This window comes from Aotus nancymaae, unplaced genomic scaffold (assembly GCF_030222135.1).
Source record: "Aotus nancymaae isolate 86718 unplaced genomic scaffold, 86718_ANA_hifiasm-v0.15.2.pri h1tg000076l, whole genome shotgun sequence".
Lineage (NCBI taxonomy): Eukaryota > Metazoa > Chordata > Mammalia > Primates > Aotidae > Aotus > Aotus nancymaae.
Window position 1 is genome coordinate 24,765,061 of NW_026988491.1, and position 8,342 is coordinate 24,773,402.

Sequence of the window (8,342 nt, forward strand, 5' to 3'; positions counted from 1 at the left end):
TGTTTTGAAGTAATCTGAACAGTTTTAATACATAAGCTGTACAAAATAGTGTAATTTCTGACAGAATTTTAGAGTCAGCCATTAACCTGTCTCCTACTCTCCCCTAACCTTCTCAGCTTTGACTTCTGCTTTTCACAACACAGCGTAAGTATTTGAGGCAAACTGGTTGCTATTTCCTGACCTCCGAACAGCGGCACATGGCTTTCCTCCTGCTATGCCTTTGTGCGTTCCAGCCAGCAGGCCAAGGTCTCCTGTAGCTTCTCGATCGCGCCGTGGAATCCAGGACACTTGCAGGACAGCTTCTTTTACTATTTCTGTTTTCCCTGACTGGTCTTCCTCTTTGAGCTTTTGAGGTTCTCTCTTTGGAATCTTTTGTCGGCCTATACCCTCTTGTCTGACTGTTTTAATCAATGTCCACAGCTTTGAGAACTACTTCTCTATGGCCATTTGCCAAGTCTTTCTCCTAAGCTCTCTGACTGCGTTTCCGACTGCTGCAACGTCTTGGCAATGCAAACGGAGCGTGCCCAAAGCTGAACTTCCTCCATTTCCCAAGCCAAACCAGATCCCCAAATCTGGACTCTTCTAGTTTTGTTAATAATACTATGAAATCTCCCAGTTCAGTCTTCACACAGAAAATATAGTGGTCTTTTAAAATCATCTTTCTGCTTAAAATGGCTTCCCAGCAAAGTTAGGAATAAAACCCTAACTTTCAAATCTGATTGTGATATGATTTATATTCAGCCACATTAAAATCAGATTTATTATTTTAAAAGATAGAGACAGAATTTTCACTTTGTTGCTAGGCTGGTCTCGAACTCCTGGGCTCAAGTGATCCTCCCACCTCAGCCTCCCATGTGGCTGGGACTACCGACACATGCCACAGGTCCCAGCCCAGGACCATGGTTTATATCATCTTACCATCTGTATAAAGTGTCGTAAATGCCTGGTTGATATGAAAGTAGGAGGTTCTAACACTACGTTACTCTAAGTATTAGATGTTATCAACTTAAGGGCTGAACCTGAGCAGACTATGCTGCTAGAGATTACAGTGTTCCCAAGTGGAGGTAAAATGATAATGGGCAAAATTCTCCAAAACTGACATACTGAGGGCAGGTGAAGAAAAACCCAAGAAAGAACCGGTCACGATGTCATCTGCAATCTGTTGTAATGCTAGCAATCCAGTTGGGTTGTGGCGTTTCTTCATCTGTTCTTAAATAAGGCATTCCAAGTCTTCCCAAAAAGCCTGTAATCCACACAAAGACTGAGGATGCGCATCTCACTTGCAGCAGAATGGCCCAAACGTAACTTGCTCCAATACAACCAATCTTCCCCCATCTCTCTTCTGAATAGCTTTTACCTCTACTATTTAAAAACAAATATAAAACACAAAATAATAAAATCAAAGCATTGGAAGAAGCAGTAAGAAGTTTGCATTTAGTGGGGGTACCATTAGGCATTCTTAATGTCAAAGAAAATGAGATATAATATCTACACTAGACAGGCACAGATAAGACTCCTCTTATTAATAGGCAACTCAAGCACCAAGAAAGTGCTGCATAAAAGGTGACCCACTCCTTGCTTAGCTAGGACAGAGTCCCCATGTGAATGGGGCACAACTTTGAATACAGAGTGACTCAATGGCAAAAGGTTTTACTAAGACACACTAAATCATGGTTTCCATTTGATTTCCATGGCAATTCCTTAGCTCCATAAACTCTGAAAGCAAATTAGTAAGAGTTGAGTTCTAATTACTCTTTTGCAACACTGTGATAAATGAGTTTTTAAATGGGACTTTGGGTTCCATATTCTGGAGTTCTGCTGTATCTTTTTGGGGGTACAGTGAAGTGAGAAGCTGGAAGAAACAGTGTTTATATAGATCAAAACCCTGAACAGTAAGAGAACACATTCCAGTAACCTTCAAGTTACTAACATGGTTCATCATATGAAACTTCTCCCAATCCCTCACATCACAAGTAATTGGTTCTGACTTTCCATCACATCCAACCAATGCATTTACTAAGTTCGTCATTTGTTCTCTTGGTCATGTCTACGTTATTTTAAAGATGAAGGCTCTTACAATATAAAACACTTAACCCTTGCTCTTCCATTGGGTATTAGTTACATATGTAGCAGGATGCCCTGGCAGAAATTAGTTCCATCTTCCCTCCTTTGCCTAAGAAGGAGAAGGCAGAAAATTATTTTGGAATCACCACCTCCACGAAGGGTAGGTATGAATACCTGGGAGATAACTGAGAAAACCTCCTTGAGAAGGGTGAATCTCTAGAGGCTCCATCTAAGTTCCCAGAAGTCTAGGGAACTTTTTTTTTTTGAGATAGAGTCGCTCTGTTGTCCAAGCTGGAGTGCAGTGGCGCAATCTCAGCTCACTGCAACTGCCACCTCCTGGGTTCAAGTGATTCTCCTATCTCAGCCTCCCAGGTAGCTGGGATAATAGGCATATGCCACCACACCTGGCTAATTTTTGTATTTTTAGTAGAAATGGAGTTTCACCATGTTGGTCAGGTTGGTCTCAAACTCCTGAATCTCAACTGATCCACCTCCCTCGGCTGCCCAGAGTGGTGGGATTACAGGCGTGAGCCACCATGCCTGGCCAGGAAGTTTAAAAAGTAAAATAAAATAATGGCATAGGAGCTTTTGATGGTAAGGGGAAATGTGGTTCTAAGGGTATGAAGTGGTAGACGTAGGACCAGTCCTAACTTACTCTTCACGGTGCACTTAGAACAATAGTTGAGAGGTGTCCATGATGTGAACTCAAAGAGCTGGGTGCTAATAGCTGTAATCTTGGGTGCTTATCCATAGGCACCATGGAATATCCTGACTGAGCTTAGCACAGGAAGATCCTTCCCTGATGCACCATGCTGGCCTGCACAAACATCTGGGTCAACAGTGAGCCTGTAGCTCCCGTTGGACAGTTTAAGACTGGTTTTCAACACTCTAGCATGGGGCAGGAAAGTACAGGTACAGGGGCAGCGGTGGCTGAACAGACTCTAGTGTGTCTCCCTCACATGCGCATATACAGATGCATGGATACACACCCCACACCCATCTTGGATATGGAAGCTGCTGAGGAACCCATTCCATGTAAGTCACCAAAGTGTTTGGAAGAATTCAGAGAAAAGCAGAAATTCCAATAGGAAGGTGGTGTACTTTCTGCTAATAAGGCAAGTGGATATTTGAGTGATTAAGTTTTAAAAATACTAATTGTGACCACATTTGAATCCTAAGCTCATGGAACAGTTTACACCAGTTAAATATGGCTTTTCCTTTTACAAATTCAAGGCTTGTTAAGTGTAAATCATTCACACAATAAACATTCAAAACATGTAGTTCTATTGACTATATCTAGTTCATTTACATATGTGATTTAAATCAGAACAACTGTCCTGTAAAACATCCTCTACAGAGACATAATACATACACCAGAAAACTCCATTAGGGAGTTTTCTTGTTCACCCAAGACCCTGTGAAGATAAGATGGCTGAGAGCTGTATACAAGATAGTTGGAGGCCTCCATACAGATATGTAACATGACTATTTTAACAGGCTGAAGGCTGAAAAGAAAAACATCTTCCAGATATCCTTGTTTATCTTTATAGAAAGTATAGAAGACTTCTGGACACATGGCAATGGGCCAGTCTGCTCTTCTGAAACTCTATGTTCCCTTCAAAATCAAACTATTTAAACTTTTCTCAGTTCAAAGTAGTTATAACCAATATTCTTTGATTCAATTTAAAAAAACCAAATTAATGATACCTACTACGTGTATCACACATTACATATATTACAGTAGCTTTGAAAAGTGGGCATTATCTATTTTATTAAATGTCCTGCACCCATGTCCTTCCAGGAAAAATTTAAGGCAGCTTCCATAGATTAAAGTGCTACAAAAATAAGTATAGGTAAGAAAAATAAAGTTGAAGAGAAGATAGGCATAAAGAGGATAGACAGAGCCAGGAATGAGGTTCAGATACAAAGTGAATGCCATAAAATTGTACACATTTGCTAGAGATGGGACAAATTTTAGCTCAACTGTGGCAGCCAACATGAATTAAGACAGCCTCCTCAGTGTACTGCTCTGCAATGGTTTTAAGATTAAAAATCAACCAGGTGCTCAAGATAATCACAACTATTTATTAAACTGGTGAGAAATTTCTGCTGGGTGGGATGAGAAAGTTAAAAAAGAAAGGTTGAAAGCCTGTTCACGACACACAGCTAGTAAATGCCAGAGGCAAGGACACAGGTCCAATGCCCTTTTTACATTAGTGAAAATGCTTCCTTCATTTCCATATATCCCACAATATGTGAGTGCCATTCTAAACCTTTGGGATATCTATGGTGTCACAGAGGGATGTATAAGCCCTTCTGAAATCAAATTAAGAATAAAAGGAAAAATATGAACATCTCCTTTAAAGCTGACGAACAGCTTTCATGCACTAGAGGTAAAGAAAACAGTTTTCAAAGTGTGTGAAATCCCCCAGCCTTTTTGACAATTGACAGTGCTTCAACCAATAAGAATCCTTCCAGTGCAAAAAAGGTTTAATATTGTGTCATGAACTTTATAACTCATTTGTATATGTCTCAAAGGTTTCTGAAATATTGTTCAGAAAATTACCTGTCCTAAAATAGTAAGTGTAAAAATTACTAATATAAGATTAATATAAAAAATTTACTAATATAATTACTGTCAGCTGATTTTTAAAATTTATCAGTAAATTTATTGAGCTTCCATTAAAATATTAGAATAAAAGTTTTATTTATTTTTGAGATGGATAGTTAATCATATTTTTACTAAAGTTCAATGTTAATAATCCTTTATAGTTAATCCATTTGCATCTCACCACAAAGTCCTGTGATAGGCAATGAATGACTTGCTCCAGGTTACAAAGCTAATAAGTAAACGGAATAAAGATTCAAATCTGGAAGCGTCAACTGGGCACAGGATCTTTTCCTAATTTTAATCAGAGTTGGATTATATCTCTGAAACCAAATACAACTAATAAGGTAGCAGGCATGTTGTGATCCGAACTGTTCAATAAACCTCTTGGGCTAGATTAGAGCATTAGATTGCCATGGTAGATAAAGCAAAAAAAAATTATATAGCAGCAGATCTATGGTGATCCTGGAATCCCAGGCTAAGCACTTGCCCACTTGTAGCTAAGAATTCATCAAAACATAATGAGAAAATTTATAAACAGGGTGGTGAGGCCACCTACTGGGCCTCTTAAATCAGATCAGCCAACAGTTCCCTGGAGTCTCCACTAGAGAAGAGCTGGATTAGAATATCAAACAACATATACACAAAACCACGGCGTAAATGATATCTTCTTTCTCAGATACAGAAGAGCATAGAAGAGGAGGTAGTGGTAGTTGTTAAATTTTGTGAGAATGAATAAATCAGAACGCCATCAGGGTGACAGATTCAAGACCTTCAAAAACCAAAATACAGTCTAAGGAATTAAAATCTTCAAAGCGTTGCCACAAAAGCATAATGTACTTCGAATTAGCAATAAATATATAATTTCCAAAAAATAGTTGCCTACTACGTGCTAACTGTTGTACTGCATGCTCTTATTCTATTTGTCACAACTGTGTGAGGCATTTTCCCCATCTTACCAACAGGGAAACAAGCTCAAGTTACAGGAGCTTCCTGATGTCACATCGCTAGTAAGTGATAGGCAGAGCAAAATTTGAACCCAGATTCAAAGCAAACACTTTTATAAAAAACCGTGTAAACAAAATGGGTAATGATGAGAAAATGTACTGACTCCTAACTTATGACAAAACGGCTCGGTACTCCAAAATTTCCACAGTCTGCTATGTAATTTTTTCGCTTTATCTGCCATTACTACCACCTGGTGCTTTAGTGTAGCCTGTGAGGTTCATGCAGGCTTCTCTGATCACAACTTGCACTTCTCTATCCCCGCTCGATCTATTTCATCTAATGGAGCTTCTGGCTGGACTGGAGGAGGCCATGGGGCCAGGCATGCTGTGGCTCTTGCCCATATGGAATTATTTGGGATTTTTGTTTTTGAGTTTTTTTTTTTTTAAAATCACTCTGTCACCCAGGCTGGAGTTCAGTGGCACAATCTCGGCTCACTGCACCCTTCACCTCCCAGGTTCAAGTGATTCTCCTGCCTCAGCTTCCCTAGTAGCTGGGTATTAGAGGCACTTGCCACCATCCCTGGCTAATGATTTGTATTTAAGTATTAAGTATGTATTTAGCACTAGGGTGCTATCTTGCTCCTCCTCATCACGCGGGGGCAGTGGGCATGGTCTTGTCCTCTGGCTGCTGCGGGCCTGGGCCGCCCGGGTCAGTGTGGTGGGGCTGACAGCACAGTTCCCGCTCCAGTGTGGTGCCGGCAGGTGCAGCCCTGTAGGCTAGTGTGGGTGCCGCCTGGAGGTTCGTGCAACGCCCCCTGGAGGCTAGCGTGGGTGCCGCCTGGAGGCTGGTGTGGGTGCCGCCTGGAGGCTGGTGCGGTGCCCCCTGGAAGCTGGTGTGGGTGTTGCCTCGAGGTTGGTGCTGCGCCCCCTAGAGGCTGGTGTGGGCGCCGCCTGGAGGTTGGTGTGGCGCCCCCTAGAGGCTGGTGTGGCCACGGCCTGGAGGTTGCTGCGGCGCTTGTTGGTGCCCAGCGCCCTGCTCGGGGCTTCCTGTCTGCGTCGCTCCTGCCCCCTCCCGGGGTGGCAGGGCGGGGTTCCACTGGGCTGCAGGTTCTTCCGAGGCGCCTTTGCTCCTCTGGGAAGTTAGCGGTACAGCCGCTGAGGCCTCTGCTGCCCAGGTCGCCATAGTCCCCGCCGGGGTCAGCAGGGCTCAGCAGGGCTCAGCAGGGCTCTCGCCTCAGGCCGCCCACCCCGCTCCGGCTGCCGCCACCGCCTCTCCCTTCCCGCGGTGGGAGGAGGCGATGGAGCGACCTCCAGGCACTGGGCAGCTTCCGCTCCCCCAGCAGCCGGCGGGGCGGAGGAGAAAGACGCCAGGAAGCAGAACGCGGCGCTTGTTGGTGCCCAGCGCCCTGCTCGGGGCTTCCTGTCTGCGTCGCTCCTGCCCACTCCCGGGGTGGCAGGGCGGGGTTCCACTGGGCTGTAGGTTCTTCCGAGGCGCCTTTGCTCCTCTGGGAAGTTAGCGGTACAGCCGCTGAGGCCTCTGCTGCCCAGGTCGCCATATTCCCCGCCGGGGTCAGCCGGGGTCAGCCGGGGTCAGCCGGGCTCTCGCCTCAGGCCGCCCGCCCCGCTCCGGCCGCCGCCACCGCCTCTCCCTTCCCGCGGTGGGACGAGGCGATGGAGCGACCTCTAGGCACTGGGCAGCTTCCGCTCCCCCAGCAGCCGGCGGGGCGGAGGAGAAAGATGCCAGGAAGCAGAACGCGGCGCTTGTTGGTGCCCAGCGCCCTGCTCGGGGCTTCCTGTCTGCGTCGCTCCTGCCCCCTCCCGGGGTGGCAGGGCGGGGTTCCACTGGGCTGCATGTTCTTCCGAGGCGCCTTTGCTCCTCTGGGAAGTTAGCGGTACAGCCGCTGAGGCCTCTGCTGCCCAGGTCGCCATATTCCCCGCCGGGGTCAGCCGGGGTCAGCCGGGCTCTCGCCTCAGGCCGCCCACCCCGCTCCGGCCGCCGCCACCGCCTCTCCCTTCCCGCGGTGGGAGGAGGCGATGGAGCGACCTCCAGGCACTGGGCAGCTTCCGCTCCCCCAGCAGCCGGCGGGGCGGAGGAGAAAGACGCCAGGAAGCAGAACGTCCCCGCCCGCAGGAGGGTCGGCCCGGGGCTGCGCCCCCTGCTTCCTGCCCGCGAGCAGCTGCCGGGGCCCTCCCTGCCGTGTTGCTCCCCAGGAAGCTCTAAGGCTCTCGGGCCTGCAGGGAGGGACACTTTGTTCCTCGCTGTGAGTCTGCAAACTCAGGGCCGGGCATTTTCTGCATATTCTTAAACGGGATGCTTCAATCAAAGGCTGATGGTAGAACCACTCTTTCTGATTATCGCCTGCTGATAATGAGAACATATGAACAGAAAAGAATATTTATGTATAGGTTCCAAACTTTGGAGGGATCAAGTAGGGAGGAAAAACAAATGCTTCCTCCCACCTCTGTACACAAGAGTGTGCTTTACCAAATCGGTGTAAATTATGGATAACTTATGAAACTTCCTTTGGGAAGTTTAGGTGAGGATGGGGCCAGGAAAGATGATGGACAGTGGGGGACTGGCTTGGCCACCAGATGCGTGGCTCCTGCCCACCTGCTTGACACTCCCCACCCATCACTCTTGATGCTGCCAAACCCTCTGGGTATTGTGGCCAAATCTCCCAGGAGAGAGGCTGATGAAGTTTGTCACTTGAAATGCACAGATT